Here is a 20901-nt window from a genome sequence, read left to right on the forward strand (position 1 = left end):
CACTGGCAGAGTCCACCCTCAGGGCCCAGCAGGTCTAGTCTGCAAATGTGCATTGCTAGTGGGCATCCTTAGGGCCTGGGACAGGGAGGCTCAGTTGGGCTGTTGGGAGCAGGGCACAGATGGAAGCCTTGTAGAGAGCTCAGAGGTGATGTTCCAGCCCCCTGAGTCCTGATTCCTAGAGGCTTGGCCACAGCTGCCAAGTCTACCTAACAAACCTCCCTTTGAGGGCACCCGAAGGCCCTGTCAGACAGGGAGCCTGGGCACACCCCAGCTCACTGAATCACAGGCACAGTTCTTTTCCTTCCAAGCTGGTTTCGCTTAAGCAAAGACGTAAAGGTCACTGAAATGCAGGACGCTCACAGAAAGCTGGGCTGCCTGGTCCCTGCTGTGTCCTGTCCTTGCACCTGGCATGGTATCCAGCACACGACAACTTTAAGTAACTATTTCTTTAAGGTGAACCCATGATTGAGTGGATGTTCGTACTGTGGGTGACTTGGTCTCTGTAGAGTCCCCATGAGAGGCCCAGGAGATGTTTGGCTGGCATCTCCTCCACTCCAATGTGTGTGAGATGGACAGGTGGTGGATGGTGCAGTGAAGGGCGGAGGTCATCTGGCACCACGTTACCTTTGTTCTTGCCCTCAGTGAGGTGCAGGTGGGCTGGGGTAAAGGAGGGAAGCCCAGGGGTGCCAGTGCTGGGCAGAATCCAGCAGAAGTCTCCTCATGCTGAGCCCTTGGTCTGCTCTGCTGGACTTCACCCAGCCCTGGCCACCAGAAAATAGGCACAGGGCCGGAAAACAGCTCATCCCCAAGGGACATCTTGCCCAAAGACTCAGCAGGGGAACTAGGTATTCTGTCAAAAAGATACAGAAGAGATTGGAGACAAATTTTAAATGGAGAATAGATTTCAAGGTAAAAATGCAAGATCTAAATAATTTCACACTCCTGGCCCCAGAAGTCAACCCTTGCTTCCACCTTGAGTGGGACACGGTGGAGAAACAAGAGAAATACAGTGAAGTTGTTGACTGCAAGATGAGGAGATGATCAGGAGCCTACCCTGACCCTGGTCCCTGACCGTCAAAGCAGGGCAAAGCCATGCACAGGCGGCCTTGGTCCTGGAGAGAAGTGTGCACTGTGGCTAGAAGCGAAAGCCCTTGCACGCTCTCGTCCAGGTGCCAACGCTGAGCAGCCACCGAGTGTCGGCTTGTGCTGGGGAGAAGGAGCTGCTGGAGTCTCATGGCATGCCATGGATAGTTCCCAAATTCACACATCCTTCAAGACTGCCAGTCTGCAAGAAGCAGATTGTAAAGTTGAGCTTAAGCCCGGATACTCTCCTACTGGACCAGCTAAGGAATTTATCCCGCAAGGACAGCGCTTTGTTTCTCAAGTTCTGAATTCCACAGGGCACAACAGTCTGAGCATGGCACACGAAGCTTGTGGGAAACCCCAGGTTCCAGCAGGGTTGCCTGGTTCACTAACTCACTCACTACTCCTCCACGTTCCTGGCACTGCCCGGGGGCACCCAGATCATCTGGTCCCTGAGTACTGTTCCATGTAACTACGGAGATGACAGACGCAAACACTGAGTCTCACGTGGAGCCAGACGAGCTGAAGGCTGTGGTCTGTGGTTGAGGGGACATCGCCCAGGGGACAGTGCCCTGATGAAATGAGATCTGCCAAATGCCTACAGACAGAGGGGACCCTGGGAGCCAGAGAATCTGGGGGATGCCCTGAGGCTGGTGCTTGAAAGCCAGGACACAAGTTCTGGACTAGAGAGGGTCCACTTATCTTGTACCCCAAATTTAAGGAGGTGCTACGACACTCATGATCAAGATAGCATATCAATGACTTCAAGGCAACATTTATAAACAACCAAAACTAGTGAAAAAAAAACCTCAATGAATAAAATGTCAAAATTATAAATCAAGACAGGGCAGGTCAGGGGCAAGGTCAGTCAGCACGTCATACAAGGGAGATCACATCTTGATCTAAGACTTTGTCCTGCATTTTGCAAATATTTTATTTTAAAATATTGCACTGGAATATTGTTGATCTCAACTCTTGAGTGACTCAGTGCCTTTTTAATTTTTGCACCTGGGGCCAATGCTCCTCCTCACCCTAGTCCAGCCCAGCAGGCACAAGGGGCTGGGGGAGAGGTGGGGCTGGACCACGGCAGGTCCAGGCTCGTGCCTGTGGTGGTGGCTTCACCTACCAGCAGTGGAAAGCCACATGACACAAGCCATGCAAATGTGACCAGGTCCTTCTGGAGAAGGCTTTGCAGCAAAGGGAGGGAGGACGGAGAGACTCAGGGAGGAAGGGATCCAGGGAGGAGGGAGTCATGGTCACCCAGGAGGAAGCACAAGTCATTTGGAGAAGCTGCATAAGAACAGAAGGTGAGGAGCCCTGTCAGGCTGGGGTCAGCGAGGGGTGGGGGTAGATGGCGAGTCTGGGTCTGGGTCTCCTGGGACTTCAGTGCATTGCCATGGCCTGGTAGGAGGTGGGCAGGCAGGTCTGCAGCAGGAGGATCCATTTAGGTTGAGGGGATCAGTCTGGGGGACACCGTTGGGGAGACTAGGGTGGCCAGATCACATGCAGGCCGGCTTGCGAGATACTTGGGAAGCACAGGAAGAAGAGCTCATGGTCCATCTGAAGTTCAGAGCTGCTGAGATGGCCTCAGTCCAGGCAGGGGTTGGAGCCATGGGCTTAGGGGACCCACGGAGAGAGAAGAGAGAGCAGAGGACCAGGGTCCTGGAGGAGGCCCCGGGAAAAGCCCAGCTGCTGATGGGACAAGGCCTGCCAGGCATCTGGCAGCTACAGCTGGCAGCTGGGAGGAAGCCAGAGGCAGAGCTGGCTTCGCAAAATCCAGGAGGAGGGAGCATTCGGCTGGCACAGGAAGTTGCTGAAAGTCTGGACAAATGACAGCCAAAGTACCTGTACATTCAGAGGCCCAGGCGACAGCTTCTCTGCAGAGGGCAGGAAGCCAGATGAGGGGTGCAGGCAGGGGAGGTGAGGGGAGGCAGGCAGGAGGGAGTGAGGGTCAACACAGCTGCCCAAGGAGATGGGACACCAGGGGACCCAGAGCACATGCCCATGAGGCCATCTCTGCATCTGTCTACTACTCCAAGTCACAGCCCAGACCACACCCAGCCTGTCCCATGCTTCCCAGGAGGGCACCTTGGGTCTCCCACCACTCTGGTCCATGATATCCCTCCCCATCCTTCCTTCCCTGTCCCCTACTTGGCCACATTGTGCACACCTTGGGGCTCTACTCCCTGATTGGTTCCCAACTCTCTAGCATGGCTTGGGGGACCCTCCTCCTATCACTGCCACTCCAAGGTGCCCAGACTGTCCCTCCAAGCTGTTTCTTCTGATCTCAAAAGAAGTTGGGCACTTTTTGTGGCCCCAACAATTTCCTTGTAGATCCTATGCCAGAGGGGCTCTGCCAGCTTGCCTTGTTGACTGATGCTCAGGGAGCCCCCTGGGGAGGACCCCCTAGCCCACCCTATGGGCCTCAGGCCACCAAGCAGCCCCAGGCAGTCACCTGCAGCTCCATTCACCATGGCCTCAGAGATTCCAACCTATTTAGTCGTGACATTAGGGAAAGTGGCAGCCAGCCATGCTGGATGGTGTGCCTGGCTAAGTGACCAGAACGTGGCCACCTGTCTGCTGGGGGCCACACTGTCAGCACCACAAAGGGCCAAAGTCATTGATGTCACCATCAATGCAGAGGCCAAGCCTGAGCCCCTCAGTGCCACAGCAAGCTCTGGAGCTCAGGGGTGAATCTACCCTACCATGTGGGCCCCTTCAGTTACTCCAGCTGGCCAGATTTGGGGTGGACACTACCGATCCATCTGGTTTTTAATGTAACTTTTAGGGGTTTCTTCAAAAAGTATTTTGATTGGAGAAAAGCCATGGAGAAATAAATAAAAATTCATTCAAACTGTTCTTTCATTACAAAATATGGTGTGCCCATGATTTATAATAAAACACGGAGAAAGAAATGTAGATGGACATGCACATGGCTACATCATTATAAATATATGCATGTGTGTTTTTCATGCCTACGTGTGTAGAGCTGTCCACACATATATGTGAGAGTATGCATGTGTGTAAATAAGGTGTCAATATGAGATAAGGAGCAGCGCGTCGTATATGTCCATATACAAAACATAATGGGCATGTATAAAGTGGACCTCATTTAGATACAATATACAGACTTACAAATAAGGCTGGTGGTACCGAAACCCACCCAGGAGGTAGGGCTGTGACCCTCCTTTGCTAGGTCAACCATGATGGTGGTCACCCTGTGATTGCTCAGGTCTGGGTGCTGCCTAGAAGCACCATGACGCTTACTCATCACCACAATGAGGCTGTTGGAGGACAGCGATGGTGTGGCTCCCCGAGGTCAGCCAGCTGGACTTGGTCTCAGGTGTCCCAGCTCTGACAGCAGCCATCCTTCCTCAGCTCAGTTGCCCCCAGAAGCACACTTCATTTCAGAGACCCAGACCTGCCTTAGGGGTCTGATTTCCCCCTCACCTGCCACTTAACCCCAGTTTGAAAGCGTCACATGGAGCTGGAAGTCAGCAGGGCTCTTTGGGCACTGGGTCTGCTTTCCAGCTGGATGACAAATACCCCAGCTGCCCCGGGTATGGACAGAGATGGACGTAGACTTGGGAAGAAAATGGTGTCTAGCGGGTTAGCAGCAGGGTTCATGAAAGCCACTGGTGTCCCTGAGATGCCACAGGGCCCAGGAGACTCAGCTGCAGCCAGTCTCCCTGTTCTCAGCCTGACCTGAGCTTCAGTATAATCTTTAAAGCATGGGGGACAATCACCTGTTCCCCCTGGTTTTTAAATCCTCTATGTGGTCCCAAATGGTCTTTGGACCACAGGATGGACGGATTACACCATGTGGAACCTGAGCCCTGCCTTCGAGGAGGTTTGTCTCAGAACAAGTGGAGAACAGGGCAGAACCTCGTCATCCCTGTGCCCCAGATAGCCAGGTCTGAAAACCCAGAAGGGCAGCTGGTGGAATGTGCACGTGAGTGTTAAGGATGACATCTGCAACGCGGCTTGTGACAGAACCTGGAGGGAAGCTGTCCCTACAGGGTGTCTCAGGGTCACCTGTCATGGAGCAGGAACTGGCAGGGAATCCACGGATTGGGGTGTGGTGGCTGGAGTATGGCGAACCTCCATTTCCTCCTTTTTCCTTCCTGGACTTTTCTTTCAAAATGTGAAAGCTGATTCGACCCCTTTCATACAGGACCATGAATGCTCAAAGGCATGGGTGGCTGTAGGGGACAGAGGTGTTCCCAAGGTTGTAACTGTGCGCATTCTCCCCTTAATAGCACTGGAACCAGGGCTGAGATGGTGAAGACTCCATCAAAACAACCTCGGTGCTCTGACTCACCTGAACTTAAGGTCAGCCCAGTGACACTGAGGAAAGTCCTTCCTGACGAGGCAGGACTGCGGTAGCAGCCAGCCCTGGGGCTGAGAGCTATAGACTCTGATGGTCACCAGGTACCAGCGGACAGGATGTGTACCTCCTGCCCCCTGCAAGGCCACCAGGAGGGTGGGCGAGGGCTGGGTACGGTGGGAGGGCTTTGTAGAGTGAGCATCCACAGCACAGTTCAGGGAGCAAAATTTGCAGCCCAGACCCACCTCCCTGCAGGGGCAAAGGGTCCCTGGAGGAGGACATGAGGGCAAAGCTCTCCTGAGTATGGGGACCCCAGCGACAGTTTCCTTTGGGCTCCTGTGGGGGGGGGTGCATTTCTTCCCTGGGGTCTGCACTGTGGGCTTTCCCTGTGGGCACTGAGGGACCCAACACCAGCGTGGACGTGCCTGGGGCCAGGCGAGCACTCTGCAGGGCCGGGTGCTGGGGTGTTTCCACAGCCTGTGAGCGCGCAGGGCCGGGGGCGCCCGGAACCCTGCAGGTCCTCAGTGCACGTCACAGCTGAAGCAGCCCTGGTCTTCAGAAGACCCGAGTCCGGGGTGAGGAGAAGTGTCCCTTTTTTGACATTCCTGCTCAGGTACAAGCCTGTCCTTCCTAGTCTGTCCCTCTGGACCCAGCTGGGATGGTGTTGGGATCCTGGTGCCACCAGACATCCTGTGTGGCCTTGGGCAAGTGGCTTTGCCCCAGGCAGAGTCCCACTTCCATTTTCTGTGATGTGGAATAGTAATAAAAGTCCCCGAGGGGCTAAAATGAGACAGACAATGCATTCAGCGTGGTTCTCGCACACGGTGGGACCCATGGGAGCTGGTACTGTGACCGCTGTGTTATTGGTGACGAACTCTGCAAAGTCCTTAGCCATGAGCCACTTTCTACTTCAGAGAATCTTATTCTGCAAATAACGTGCCTATTTAACAGAACTCACTTCTTAGACCTCCTTAGAGTTGAAAATGATCACGTGACCCAGTGCCGGACGGGGAGGAGTCAGAAGCCTTCCCGTGGCCTACTTGTTTGGAAAAAAAAAGGATTTTCCTCTTCCCTATTCTCCCTTTTTCCTTTTGGACTATGGATGTGATGACTGAGGACAAAGCAGCCGTTTTCCTCTCGTGAGGATGAGAAACACTGCAGGGATCAGAGAGCTGGAAGAAGAGGGGGGCTGGGTTCCTGCAGCCTGAAGAGTCACCAGGTGAACACATGCCACCAGGCTTCCTGTTACGGTGGGGGTGGTCGAACGAAGCTCTGTGGGGTTCAGCAGGCCCTGAGTTTCTGTGACAGGCAACCCAGCAGATGCTGAGCAGGGCACGTCATTGAGACAACTGCAGTGGGAGGCCAGCGCTGGGTGCACCCACTCAGGGTTCAGCCTGGGTCCCTGGTGATCAGGTGTTCATTTCTATGGAGCCGCTTGAAGGAATCTCACCCTGGAAACAGAGCTGGCTACCAATGCCGCAGTCTGGCTGGGCACAATCAGGAGCCACTTGTCAAAAGAAACTAACTTTATTTTTAGAACCACACACGCCAAACAAAACAGCCTCTCAGGAAAAATCCTCAGAGCCTCAACTGCCACCACCGGCTTCCCACAAGCCTCTCTCTCCCACACAAGCTTCTCTCCACCTCCCACAATCCTCCTGCTCTTGAGGCCGATTGGCTGGGTCACGTGGGCGGAGCCAAAAAAGTCCCCCAATGAGCAGCTCCGTGGTCTGAAAGGGCAGGGAAACAGCCCAATGAGCATCACTGCAGAGGAGCCAATCAGCTAGATGTTGCTGGGGCCGCTGTGAGCCAATCATCAGCCGGCAGCTGGAAGTTTGCTGGCAGCTGGAAGTTTGCTGGGGCCCCTTCGGCTGTGGCTCTCAACAGGTGTTCATTTCTATGGAGCCGCTTGAAGGAATCTCACCCTGGAAACAGAGCTGGCTACCAACCTCCTTTAAAAAAATAAGAATAAAAAACAGGCACAACCCAGCTACCCGCCAGTGAACACCGCTAAGCACATTTGACTCGTAGCTTTTCCATTTATCATGGACACATTTAAATAGACACTACCTTGAGCGGTAACACAAACTACAGATGTGTTTTCTATCTGCTCATTTTCACATTTCTCTACGGTAACACCTTTTTTATGCCTTTGAATTTATTCCTACAAAAAAGATAATAATAATCAAGTACTGAGATGAGCCTGATCCTTCAGTTTTCCCTTCTGAGAATCGTGTCTTTATGACACTTATCCCTGGAAACACACACACACACACACAGGTGTCAGGATGAACACTCCCTGTCACACAGCTGCATGGGGACAGGCATCAGAGCTACCCGGGGGGGGACTGTTCCCTGGGCAGCTTCCCAGGATGCCCAGGAGGACACCTGCAACCGTGAACTGTACTCCCTGGGCCCTCTGAAAGTTGCTATGAAACCTCACCCTTACTAGGAGGAGTGCACACCTTCTCACAAGGCCCGGAAGGCGTGGAACCTTGATTCTGAAGTTCTAGCTCAGCACCCACCAACGCTTCCTTCCCAGGAAGGTCCAAGGCCCTGCAGGTGTGGGACGGCGACAGGCAGTTCTGCATGTCTGACCCAAATACCCAGCGGAAACAACTTAGAGGAGGAAAGTGCCTTCTGGCTCGTGGTTTCCGTGCATCACCGTGGTCGGCCGACCCCATGGCTCTGAGCCTGAAGGTGAGGCAGAGTGCCTTGGAGGAGGGGGGTGGAGGAGGGTGGTTCTACTCTAGGTACCCAGGAAACAGGGCGAGCTCGAGTGCAAGGGATGGAACAAAATACCACCCCAACGGCATGTCCCCAGTGACCCACGTCCTCCAGCCACACCCCACCTGCCTGCAGTTGCTTCCGATTAACCTATTTGAAATGGATTAATCCACTGGTGAGGCCACAGCTCTCATCATTTTACCTCTGAAACTTCCTGCATTAATCACTCAGGGCTGGTGGAAGGCAGGGGAGGCCCCAGCACACCCGGAAGGTGGCCAGACCCTATGACCTCACTCTGCCCGGCCCAGCCTTTCCTACTACCTCACTTCGCATCCAAACCTCACAGAGGGAAGGCCCCCTTTGGGAAGGGCGTGAATCCAATGCTGATCACATGCTGGTAAGAACACTGTGGATATCAGTAGCATTGCTCACTTAGAGTCACACAGGAAATGGTTCAGAGGGGACCCGAGTGCATGCCACAGGGGCCCAGCTGCTGTGGAGCTCACGCCCCGCCCCCGCTCCCACCCGGCCTACTGCACCTGGGGAGCAGCTTGTCCTCACCCCCCGCCCAGTGTGCGTTAGTGTCCACTCAGGAAGGCTAGATTGTTCAGAGAAGTTAGAAACCTAGATTTGCAGTTACATTTTCCAATTTTTAAATGTTGGTTGCTTTTTTAAAAAAATAAAGCCACTGTGAGGGCCAAAGTAAAAGCCAGTCCACAGACAAAGCGTGACCACCACTTGGAGCCTTCAAGTTAGTGCCGTCCTCCCGCCCGCCTGTCTTGTTAGGGAGAAGACAGGCCTTCCAAACAGACTCCGCCAGAGGCTGGCGGCGTTATGGTAATAGCCTTTTGCTTGACACGGGTTTACCCGACATCCCATGCTTTAGGCACAAATGAGACAAATTAAGGGCACTCAGCTGGGAACAGTGCATATTTTTTTCATTAAGGAGCTGAGCAAATCATTAATCGCCCAGGGCTGGTGGAAGGCGGGGGAGGCCCCGGCAAACCAGAAGGTGGCCAGAGCCTATGACCTGGCTCTGCGCAGCCCAGCCTTTCCTACTACTTCAACGAGGGGCCCTGGACATGCTCCTTTTCCAGCCCCGTGTGGCAGCAGCAAGCCCATAGGGGTGGGAGTGAGTGTCCAGTCCCCCAACAAGCCAGGCCTGCAGACCCAGGTCTGGGCAAGCAGAGGAATCTCCCAAGAACAAGGCGCCCCCTCTCACTGGTGCTTGAATTCCCATGTTCACCCTGTGTGCTGATCTGGGCTGGACCACTGGGGGTGACCCTGCTGGGTTCCAAGGCCCCTCCTTGTGTCTAACGGCTCAGTCTTCACCCCATCAGCTGGACCACTCACCTCGTTTGCCTGGACTTCTTCAAAGAGCACATCCCTAGAACCCCCTCTTTCCTGGACAAGCCAGGAGGGTCCCACTGAGCGCAGGCGAGGCCCAGGAAAGGGTCTCAGGTCCACAAGGCAGGACCCAATCAGGCTGTGGAGGACATGGGACATGGGGGGCATTTCAGCAGTTGAAACAGAAGATCCAAGGGGACTGAGACAAGGGTGGGGACACCAGGGGGGCTGTCTCAGGGCTGCCAGCCACCCTCCTCGTCTCACTATTCAAAGTGCTGTTCCCAGGCCAGCTGCTATTAGAAACACCAGGGCTACTGGTCAGACCTTAGGGGAGGCGCGGCACAACGAGGCGTGGGCACACTTGCTCTGGGCTCAGTGTCAACTGGGGAAAGGACAGAACGTGGTTCCAGAGAGTTCCAGGGCAACAGAGCAGAACAGAGAAGTCAGTTTCCTCCCTTGTTCCTGGAGACTAGATCTCCCAAGCTCCCAGCAGGCAAGGCACTAGGGGGTGTGTTAGGACCCAGGGACTCAAAGCACATGGCCACCGTCCCACGTTCAATGTCCCCTGACTGACTGTGAGTCTTTGAGGAGAAGAGACCACATTTTTAACCTTTTTTGCCTAGATTTTCCAGAAGCTTCCAGACAAAATGCATTGAACTCTATTGGGTTGGGATGCTTTAGGCTGCAAGTAACAAAATCCCCCATTAATAGCGGCTTCATTGTGTCCTAGTATTGAGGGTGGGCAGGTGGCTGCTGCTTGGGCCATGATTATGGCACCTGTGGGGTCAGGGGTTCTTAGTTCCACGTCCACCACTTCATCCTCATGTAGATGGCCCAATGGTTCCAAGATGGCTGCTGTTGCCAGAAGCCTCCTGCCAGCCTCAACCCAAGAAAGGAAAGCAGAGCAAGTGAGCGGGAGCCCTTCCAGCAGAGCAAAACATTTCTCAAAATTTCCCGTGACTTCCACGTAAATCTCTGAGATGCCGCAGGGCCACCTCGGACACAGCAGAGGTGCCTGGCAGGGGAGCAGGGTGGCAGTGAGGGGCATGGGTCACTCCTGGCCCACTGGCTGGAGTCCAGGAGGACAGGACGGAGCAGCCGTGTCCTTTCACGTGAATGAGTACACGTGGCTGCCCTCGGTGGCCATGAACCAGAGCCCCTTACCCCCAGGTATCTGCAAGATGGTGACATTGGCTTCTTCTCCATGACAACCTGCCTTTTCAAAATGTCAGAGAAATGGAGCAAAGTCTCAGAGAATAACAGAATTTCAGTCTGAGGTCTCAGTCCCGTGGAGCTGGTTCTGGAGCATGATTGGCGGGGGCCTGTAGAAGGCAAGCCCACCATCCCCACAGTAGTGGCCACATGGAACAAGGTAGACCTGGCCTCTTGGTCCAGAGAGGCTGCCTGCCCTGGGGAAAAGCATCCCAGGTACCCGTGCTCCAGGGGGCATCGTGGAGGAGCTAGTCAGACGCTCTGCCCTGCCCGGTGTGTGCCCTCTGATGGCTGGTAAGCCGCTGGGGCTGCTGGGTAGCCTCCAGGAAGGGATGCAGCCAGAAGTGGGAGGCTGGTCTCACTGAAGCCCAGGAAGGGTGATGGAGGATGGTGTCCATTCCATGAGCCACCCAGAGTGTACAGCCTGGGAGCCTCAGGATCTCCCCAGGAGCTGATCTGAGTGGGGAAATTGGAAGGGGTGTGCTTCCCCAGAGCCTGCCCAGGAGGAACTGACCCTGAGTCCAGGCCACGGGAGGAGAAGCGTTCCAGCCTCAGGAGGGGAGTGGGGCGCAAGGGCCGTGTCTCAGCCCGGAGGCCAGGCGGGGAGAGAGTGAAGAATCAGGGTTTCATTGACATGTGTCCTTGGGAGGGTATCTCCTCCTCGGGGCTCTCTGTTTTTACATCTGAAAAATGGTGGTAAGGACTGAGGATAAGAGGGTGGACCTCAAGGCCTGGCACAGGGCCCTGACCAACATCAAATCATAATCCTGGTCACTAACAGGACCAAGTCCAGCTGGGGTGCCCTTGTGGCTGCCCCTCCCCTGACCCTATGCCACAATAGCCAGTCAGAGCAAATAAACCTACAGGACACCTAGTTAAAACTGAACTTCAGATAAACAATAAATCAAACGCTTATTATCAGTATGTCCCAAACATCTTGTAGGTTGTACTGAAACCAACGATGTCATTGTGTTTTCAACCTGAAGTTCAAGTTTAACGGAGGCATCCATCCTACCTTTGATCTGGCCATTCTCCAGGGTCCCAGTGAGGTGGGGCAGTGGATGGAGAGACTCAGTTTCTGGAGTTGTCTGAGCAGAAGGGTCAGAGTGACCAGAGGGATTCACGTTCTGAGCACTTGAACTAAAGTCTCTGACTGAAGGAATCCAACTCCCAAGGCTGAAAGGAGAGGAGCCACCTTAGAGCAAAGCCCGGAGTCCCGCCCTCCGCCAGGGCCATTATGGCGCCCCCTCTGGCTCCACAGAGCAGGAGAGCGAGGCGCGGGCAGTGAACTAGTCCTGGCCAGCACACGGCTGCACCCTGGGTCTGCCTGGCCCACAGGCCGATGCCCCACCAGCAACCCCACTGCCTCCGCTGCTTGGAAGAGCACAGAGAGCATTCAGCTTTTGTGGGGAGCAAGTATTGAAGACCATGGATGAGGGGAGCTTCCTCACCAGCTTGCCCCTCAGCATCTTCCTCTGCCCAGTGGAGATGCACACGCTGCCATCTTCAGGGGATGCTGGGGGCTTAGTTACTTAGTGTGCCCTGGGCACTGGATGCCAACCCTGGGCAGACCAGGGCTGCTTATCAGAACCACTGTTACAGTCAGTCAGCCTCTCTGATCCACCTCAGCCCTGCAGCCCTCGGTCCCCCTCCTCTTGGGCCTGTCCTGGAGCCTGAGGTTGCCCACCCAGAAAAGAGGGACCTCCCAGAACCTCCAGCCTCCTGGAGGATGACACGGGCAGCACTCAGCTTGGGGCAGGGCACAGGTGGACACTCACAGGCGTGGCTGTCCTACTTTAAGAACCAGGGCACTGGTGTGAGAGCCAGCAGCCTCTCTCAGTCCCCACTCCCCCTCGGGGACCTTTCCCCAGCCCTCCGGGGCAGCCGTCACAGGCCACACCTGCAGCTGGCAGGCCCTCTCTCACGCTGCCCAGACGCCCTCCCCGCCACAGCCCTCTCCTTGTTTATGTGCCAGGAACAATGCAGACCAGAGGCCCAGGGAGTTTTCAGTTGGAGCTGCGGCTGCAGGAAGATGATTGTCTCTCTAATGATCCACACGCATCATCGTTAATGACCCTGGCCCACGCTGCCCGCCCCGAGGTCAGACAACGGTTAATGAGACTGCCATCATTAATTAATCCCCGAGGCAGTGGACTCCTCTTGTCAACATGGCCTGGGAGCAGCGCCTCGGCCTCTGTCTCCGGGGCCTCCCTTCTCCTCTCCCGGGTTCTGCTGTCTGGCTTCCCGGGGACGCCAAACACTGGGGTCCCTGAGGGGCCATAAGTGCATTTGCTGGGCTTCGTAGGTACCTTCCCAGGGTTGTGGGCATTTTGCCCAAGAATGAGACACGTGCCCCCTGGGCTGGGACAGTCCCGGGAACAGAGGAGGTCGGGCCCAGCTTGGGAGTCCCCACCAGGAAGGGAAAGGTGCTCCCGCCTGTCCCTTTCTGGGCCAATAGCTGACCCAGGGCCTTTGAACCTTCTGCTGGCCTTCACCAGCACCGCCTCCATGACCAGCTGGGGTGCTGCCCAGTGATGGGCCTGGTCCTGCTTGATGATGCTGGAGCTGGAACCCATGGCCAAGCCAAGCTCCTGCATGTGCAGATTCCCTGAACCTTTCTGGCAGCCACAGTGCTAAAACCAACATCATCAAAGCCAAGGGTCTAGTGGCCCAGGGTCCTCGCCACCTCCGGAGCACCCCGGCCTTGTGTTTGTACTGATGGACGTTCCGCGGCCATCTTACTTTCCCTAGCACTCATTGTTCTCCTCTTTTCAAGTGGAGTGAAAACGGAAGGACATTCATGAGGAGATCCGAGTGCAGATGCCTTTCATTGTTCATGTATTTTTAAGTCTTGGTAGCAATCTGTCCCCTAATTCTTCAGCAAATTTTTCAGCCACTCATATTTATCAAGTCGTCCCAAAGTATTTGACTGCTCTCTTTTTTCGCATTCACAATTTCTCAGTTTACGTGATAATTCAGTTGAATTGTGAGTTAACATTACACGTATAACTGGCATATGAAGGTTGGGAAAAAAACACCTCTAACTCTTGGGCCCAGGTGGCTCGTTGGATTGAGGCAGAGTTGGAGAGCTTACGGGGCGCAAACTGGCAGCCTGCTAGTGTGGGCCTGGAATATTCCCAAAGACCAGTCCACTTGGGCAGGATTTGGACCCCAGGTGTCTCTGGGGAGACAGTGGAACCTTTAAGAGATGGGCACAGAGGGAGGTCTTCAGGTCATTTGGGGCTTGCCCTTAAAGTGACTGTGGCACCCCAGGTTCTTCCTCTCTCTTTGGTTCCTGGGTGAGGTGAGCAGTTCTGCTCCACTACACAGATCCTGCCGTTGCCAGCCGTCCCCACCAGGAAAGGCCCGGAAGCCATGGCCTGTCTGACCCTAAACAGGAACCTCCAAAACAAACCCTCCCTCCGTGTAATCGATCATCTCAGGTGCCTGTTAGAGTGACAGGTGACTGACACTGCTGCAGTCCCTCAGGGCGCTGCGGGTATCCACGCAAGGTGCAGCGGCTGTGCAGGCCAGCTCTCTGCTGCTGGGACTCATGCCCAACCTGGCAAAAGTCTTAGGGCCAGGTGCTTGCAAAGACCTCCAGGTGGGGGGAAATCCACAGGAACATGAACACCAGGCCAGAGGGGGTGGCCCATCTATTTCCAAGCCCCAGTTTCCCCACAGAGTGTGCACCCCCAGCTGGAAGCCCTCGCCTTTGCTCTGCCGACACAGCGAGCACTGGATCCGAGGCGCAGTCCCTCGGCTTGTGCTGCAGCTGGGCCTGCAGGTCCACCGCCTCCCGGCCACCCCCTCTAGCTTCCCTGGGCCTCAGCGTCTCCCCGTGGAAAACAGGGAGGATGAGAATAGGCTCCGTGTGGCTGCAGGACCGAGCTCAGGGCTGTGGGACACTGGGCACAGGGCTGGGCCTCGGCCACCTCAGGACCAAGGCTGCTGGCTGCTGTTTGAGGCAGAAGCAGACACAACCTGAGAAAGGGGAAAGAACCACGGCCAACTGGCCGCAGCCTGCTGTCGAGAACATCATATTCTAACAAACACACCTGCAAATGTCAGGGCCAAGCCCTGCTCGGTGGCCAGAATGCCTACCTTTCCTATGAGGACAGCCACCCTCAGGCAATAGTGTCCTCTTAAAATGGGACCTGCCACGGACAGGGACCAGAGAGGAGATGACACCAGCCCAGCAAACCCAGGCAGCGAATATCTGGCTTCAGTTCTGTGCATTTTTAACATTTGTATAGTAAGCTGTTGGGGGTGGGGTCTCCCCGGCCCCCAGGAGGCCAGGATCGAAGGGCCATTTCCTTGTATTTCTTTTAGTTTCTTAGACCCTGTTACTTGTAACCCCAGCTTATAAATGTTTACGCAGTCATTGCTGCCAGGTGCACACCCAGGCCTGCACGCGGTCTATTATTCCACGGATGGAAAAGTCTGAGATTAGATGACTTTTTTAACAGGGGTGAGGAGCAGCAGAGGCTTGTGCTGATAGGAGATGTCAACCTGGGCGGGAGAAGTCCTTCCCCGGGTTCTGGCTCCCAGAGACCCACCCTGGGGCTGCCTTTGTGGACACATTTAACTCTTTCTCACCAAGGCGTCTTTGCTGGGGCACAAGCCCTGCTCTCCCTACTCCATAGCCTTGTAGATCCAGGTGGTTTCTCCAAACCAAGGACCAACGCCAACCCAGCCTGGGGAGTTTAACTGGTGGCCAGAGGCTCAGGTTTGAGAGCTCTGCCCGCAGCCTGACTCCAGGTTTGAACACACTTGCTTCATGGTCGTCCCCTTGGTGCCATCTCTGAAATGGGAACACCCTGGGGCTGCTGGAGGGGAGCAGCCCCGTTACCCACCATGCAGAGAGCAGCTGAGACCCGCTGGGTCCTAACAGACCCTTGTTATTTATTCTTCTCAACAGCTGGGAGGCTTTTCCACGCCTCAGTTTCCCCAGCTGTAAGGTGAGTGGAGACCACATGCTGGGCCGATGTACTGACAGGACCCTTTGCCCAGGGCTGCTGAGGGGCCCGAGAGACCACCCGGCTCAGGAAAGGGTCAGGGCAAGACGCACAGTAGGTGCTCCGTTCTTGCTTTATGACAAGAGAGCCACATGCCTTAGGCCCAGATGTGAGTCGCCCAGCGAATGTGCTGAAGGAAGAGCCGCAGGAAGGAGCTGGCCCGTCTGCCCCTCACGCACCGGCCCCTTCTGCTCCCAGACCGCATGACCTCGATACGTGTGCGCCGCCAGCCCCGGTCGTGACCGCCCGCCTCACTGGGTGACCTACATTTCTTCAGTGGCGACTGCCGCAGACATTCCAGGGGGGGTGAACACAGGCACGCGGGCACACGCAGCCCCGGCTGCAGGCTGGCACAACGGCTGTCTAGACAGCGCTGGGGCGGAAAGGCCTCCCACCGTGGAGGCGGCTGCTGGGGCCGCGGCCAGGACAGCCGTGCAGGAGTGCAGGAGGCCGCCCTGCTCCCTGGGGCCACATGGCCCCGTGGGAAGGTAGGCAGAAGCTGTCCTTCCTCCTCCCTTAAACAGAAGCCAGTGGCCGGGGCCAGGGTCCAAGCCACTGCAGCTTACCCTGAGGGAAGGGCAGGCTGCCTTCTGGAAGGGAGCAAAGACACCCTGCAGAGAGAGGCGGAGAGCCACTGGCCACCTGCTGAAGGAGCCCTCTGAAGGCATCTGGCAGCTGTCAAGAGGTGTTAAGGGAGTTTGAGCAGGACTCAGAGTGACCTGTCATCAAGGACACGGCAAGTCTGCAGAGTGTCCCAGAAGAACACATGGAGATGCAGGGCTCTTGCCTGCACAGGCCCACAGCTGTCCTGACCACACCTGTCCATCCCAGGGACCCCGGCCGGGTTCCCAGATGCCAACCCTGTGGGATCCATGACTCACCCACGGTGCCGTGCTGTACTTAGAACTCTTATTTAAAGATTGGAGACCAAAAGAGAAGGAAACGGTGACAATGAACACATCATTATTAAATTCTTTAAAAAATGGCTTCTGTGCAATTTCCCTAAATTCATCTCACCTAGCAAATGTTGGCCTATGCTGTCTTCTTTCTACCACTTTGTTTAAAAAATTGAGGAAGCTGTCATTCAGAGAGCACGAGGCTCCCCTCGGTCCTTCCAGGAGCCAAGAGCCCTGAGGCTATTGGTGTGCGCCTGCTGGGGACTGAGCTCAGGAGACCTCCACCCCAGCCAATCCCCAGGCCCCTTCTTTAAACTTGATTTTGAGACACAGTCTCACTAAGTTGCTCAGGGCCTGGCTAAGCTGCTGCTGCTGGCCCTAAACCTTTGATCCTCCTGCGGCAGCCTCCCGAGTGGTGGATTCCAGGCCTGTGCCTGGAATGCTAGTGCCCTGGATGCTAGTGGTCCCTGCTGACCTCACTTACCTGACGTGCTCACTGGGACCTTCCCACCCACTCAGCAGACCCTGGGAGGAGGGCAAGTCCCTCTGAGTGGAGATCGGAGGCATCCTGCCCTAGGTTCCTGACCCAGGCTCCTGACCTGAGTCCTGTCTCTGAGTCCCCCAGCATCTGGCCAAGTCACGACTGTCCCCCTCTACCCGCCTCCCTCCATTTAGCAGAAGTCCTGCATGTCAGTGTCCCCCTGCCCACACACACTTAGCAGAAAGCCAGGCAAGACCACCTGAGCTGCCTATTAAATTATTTTAACTTCATGGTGTTCAGTTCCATAGTCAATTAATTCCATTTCATTTTCAAGGGTCGCATCAGCCTGTCTTTTTCTTTTTCCTACAGATCCATTAATTCTGTGGGATCAATCGGTCGTGCGTGTTGGTTTTCTAATGGTACAGACTTCGCCTGTCTCCGTCCTCCTGACCTGCCCGCCTCCTGGCCATGGCGTGCTGGACGCCCAGGCCTGCTGGGGCTAGAGAGGTCAGGGGTGGACCTGGCAAGGACCCTCCAGAGAGGCGTTTCTGGATGCAGGTGGACAGGTGCCGTCCTTGGGAGGGGGTACTGCTGCCCTCCCAGGCTATTCCTCCACGTCAGGGGCTGGGCTCAGGGACCCCCTCGGTGTTCATGTTCCTGTGGATTTCCCCCCATCTGGAGGTCTTTGCAAACTCGTGGCCCTAAGACTTTTGCCAGGTTGGGTGTGTGACCCCCTCTGGCCAATCTGAATAGTCCAGGCCTTGCGATATCAGTGATTGGATAAGGCCTGGTCAGGTGACCTAATCAGGGCCAATCAGAGTCTTTTTGAAAACCGATTCAGATTCTGTAGGAAACAAAGGATTATGATCTCTTCTCTGAGCTTACTAGCTGTGAAGGCATCGGAAGCCCACTCTGCCGTCACTGGGAACTGACTACCTGGTAATGAAGCCAACTAGGAGAGATGCGCGAGATGTTGAGGGGAGAGTAAGTCCTGCTGTTTTCAAATACCCCTTGGTCCAACTGTGCCTGAAGGCCACCAAACTGAAGTTGCATGTGCCAGCAATTTCCCCTTTCTTTTGTTCTGTTAACCCAGTTTTGCACGTCTTCCCTTGTTCAAGTCGCGTCTGTGGAACATCACCCTGGGCTGTGTGCCCAATTTTCCTCCCTGTCCCCCTCGCCTGCTGATCCAGACACAGCCCAGAAGGCAGCCCGACTGAGCGGGAGGGAACGTTCCAGAATGTACGTCCTTCAAGGCTCAGCCTGGGCAGCACCTTCTCAGGTGCCCTAGGGTCCCCTCCCAGGCTGCCTAACATCCCACTGGTGCCCCTCAGCAGCTGTGTGACCTTGAGTGAAAGGTCACAAACCTCACTGACTGTAGGATGTGGTTTGTGCACAGGCCTGTCCGCCTGAGCAGGGGGGCCACAGCACCAGTTCAGAACAGAGTCCAGCCGAGGCGTGGTCCTCGGCCAGCTGGCCGCCACCTTCTTGTTCTCTAGCGCCTTTCCTGGCAGCTGCCTTCGCGGCCTCTCTTGAAGCTCTGTCCCTTTCTTCCCCTCCTCAATACTCTGCCCGTCCCTCTCCTCGTCTGCAGGGACGCACCGCAGGCTTGATCTACAAGCAGGACTAGCGCGAGGAGGGCAGGCAGGAGCAGCAGGGGGCGAGGGAGCCAGCTGGGCAGGGGGCTCCCTGGCTGTGCACTGGGGTCACCAGGAGCTTTACCAAATGCTGTGCCCAGGACCCAGCTCCCATGGGACTGGGCTGGGTGGGGTCAGTCCAGGACTCCTCCAGGTGACTGTGAGTGGGAACAGGGCCAGAGCGGCTGGGACAGAGGGTCTCAGGGACGCTCCCTGGTCCTCTCGAGAGCCTCAGCAAAGACCCAACCTGCTTCTCACGTCACCTGGCCCCTCTGCCGGCCATTTGAGTGTGGCCCTGCTCCGAGGCTGGGTGCCAGGATGATTTGGCATCACCTGACGCAGCTAAGAGGACAAACAAGGAGCGGAGTCCCCATCTCCAGCCCTCCCTCCAGGGACCACAGACCAGCGCAGGGGCTGGGGGTGCGGGGCTGTGGGGCCCCCAGAGTACAGATGTGTGACACCAGTGCCTCGGCAGGAGGGAGGGGTCTGGACCTGGTGCCGATCGTAGTTACACGGGACTCCACTGGGTCTCGAGTTCACGAGGAGAAGCTCCACGTGGTTTCCAAAGCCCCCACTAGCGACAGGCAGACAGACAGACAGATGGTCACTGTGAAGCTCCTCTCCAGAGACCCCTCCAGGAAAGTGCCTGAGGGCCAAGGTCAGCCAGATGCCAGCAGCTGGGGACGAGGCTCCGCCCATGTTAGCACGGGGCTCCAGGGCTTCAGAAGTCCTCCCAGGGCCATGCGGGGCAGGGGGCTCCTCACAGTGGTGGGCATGTCTTCCCCCAGTTCTCAGGGGTGCCACGCCTGTTCCCGTAAGTGTGTAGAAGGGGTACTGTTGCCCTGGGGTGCCCTCTGTGCCAGCCGTCCTAGGCAGGGTACGGGGTCCTTTGAAGAGGAAGCCAGGAGCCACACTGGAGGTTGGGACCCTGGAGCAGGTGGCCGCTTGAGTCAAGGCAGTGACAGAGGAAGGAGGAAAGTGGGGGCATTGAGATGGGTCTCAGATCACTTCACGAGGCCTGCGCACCTTCCTCACCTTCCTCGAGCAGCCTCATGTCAGTTACCTTATTTAACCCATTTAACCCTGGATTAAGCCCAAGGGCTGGTTTCCATCAGGATCACCGCTTTGTAAACCAAGAACCAAAAGAACAGAGAGGTTTACTGACATGCCCAAGATCACACAGCTGGAAGCAGCGGGTGGGAGTCCATTCTGCAATGTGCTAAGGCCCATCTTCAGCCACCCTGGACACACTGTCCAGTAAGGCGCCTGCTGGGGCTGGCCGCTGGTGGGCTGGTGACATGGGCAGTGAACAGGTGGTTCTACAGGTGCTGCTGTCCACAGAGGTGGGGCTGGAAGTGAGGCAGGCTGGGCACCTGCTTGGCACTGGCTGTCTCAAGTAGGAGAGTGGCCATTTCCCTCCCCAGAAGTCATTGGGCAGGGACTTCCTGGAGCTGGCTCCCTCCAGATGGTCCTGCCAGGGCAAAGGAGAGTCCTGCTGCCCCGGGGGCAGGAGTTGCTTGCAGCCAGCAGGTCTGGGCCGAGTGCAGCTCAAGGTGGGACTTTCCTGTCCCAAGTTTGGTGGGTGCTGGGAGGGGAAGCCCCTGGTCTTCCTGTCCCTGGGGACAGCCATTCTCAGAGGCCCCCTGCTTGGGGAAAGCAGCCCTTCCTAGAGCCTGGTGAGGGCTTCCATGGTCACGCGAGCGACTCCCACCCCAGTGCAGCGCGGATAACCACGGGGCAGAGGTGCCACCCTGCCGTGGTCCCCTGGGGCCCATCCAAGCAGCCCGCGGCCCCGCATCCACTCCTAGGTGGGTCACAGCTTGGAGGCGGGCAGTTAGCAGCTGCCTTAGTGAAAGTTGGGAGTAGAAAGTCCATGATACACCTTCCCCATCCTAAAACTTCCAGAAGCCCTGCTCGGACGAATGAGCCCCGGCGCCCCAGGCTGCGGAGGAAACGGGGTGATTACGATTCCGTTGCTGCTGCCAGAGGTCTCCAGGGGGTCTCCTGAGCCCCCATCAGAGGTGATAATGGCATCTGTTAATCAATTTGGAAAATGAAACTTTCCTGGAGAATGGAGCCGGGTGGGAGGAGGAAGTGGAGGAGGAGAGAAGGTGCAGACAGGCTCCCTCTGCAGAAGCGGTCAGCAGGGGCCAGGAGCCAATAAGTGGTCAGTTAC

The sequence above is a fragment of the Marmota marmota genome, unplaced genomic scaffold (genome assembly GCF_001458135.2).
Source record: "Marmota marmota marmota unplaced genomic scaffold, marMar, whole genome shotgun sequence".
In the NCBI taxonomy this organism is placed as follows: Eukaryota; Metazoa; Chordata; class Mammalia; order Rodentia; family Sciuridae; genus Marmota; species Marmota marmota.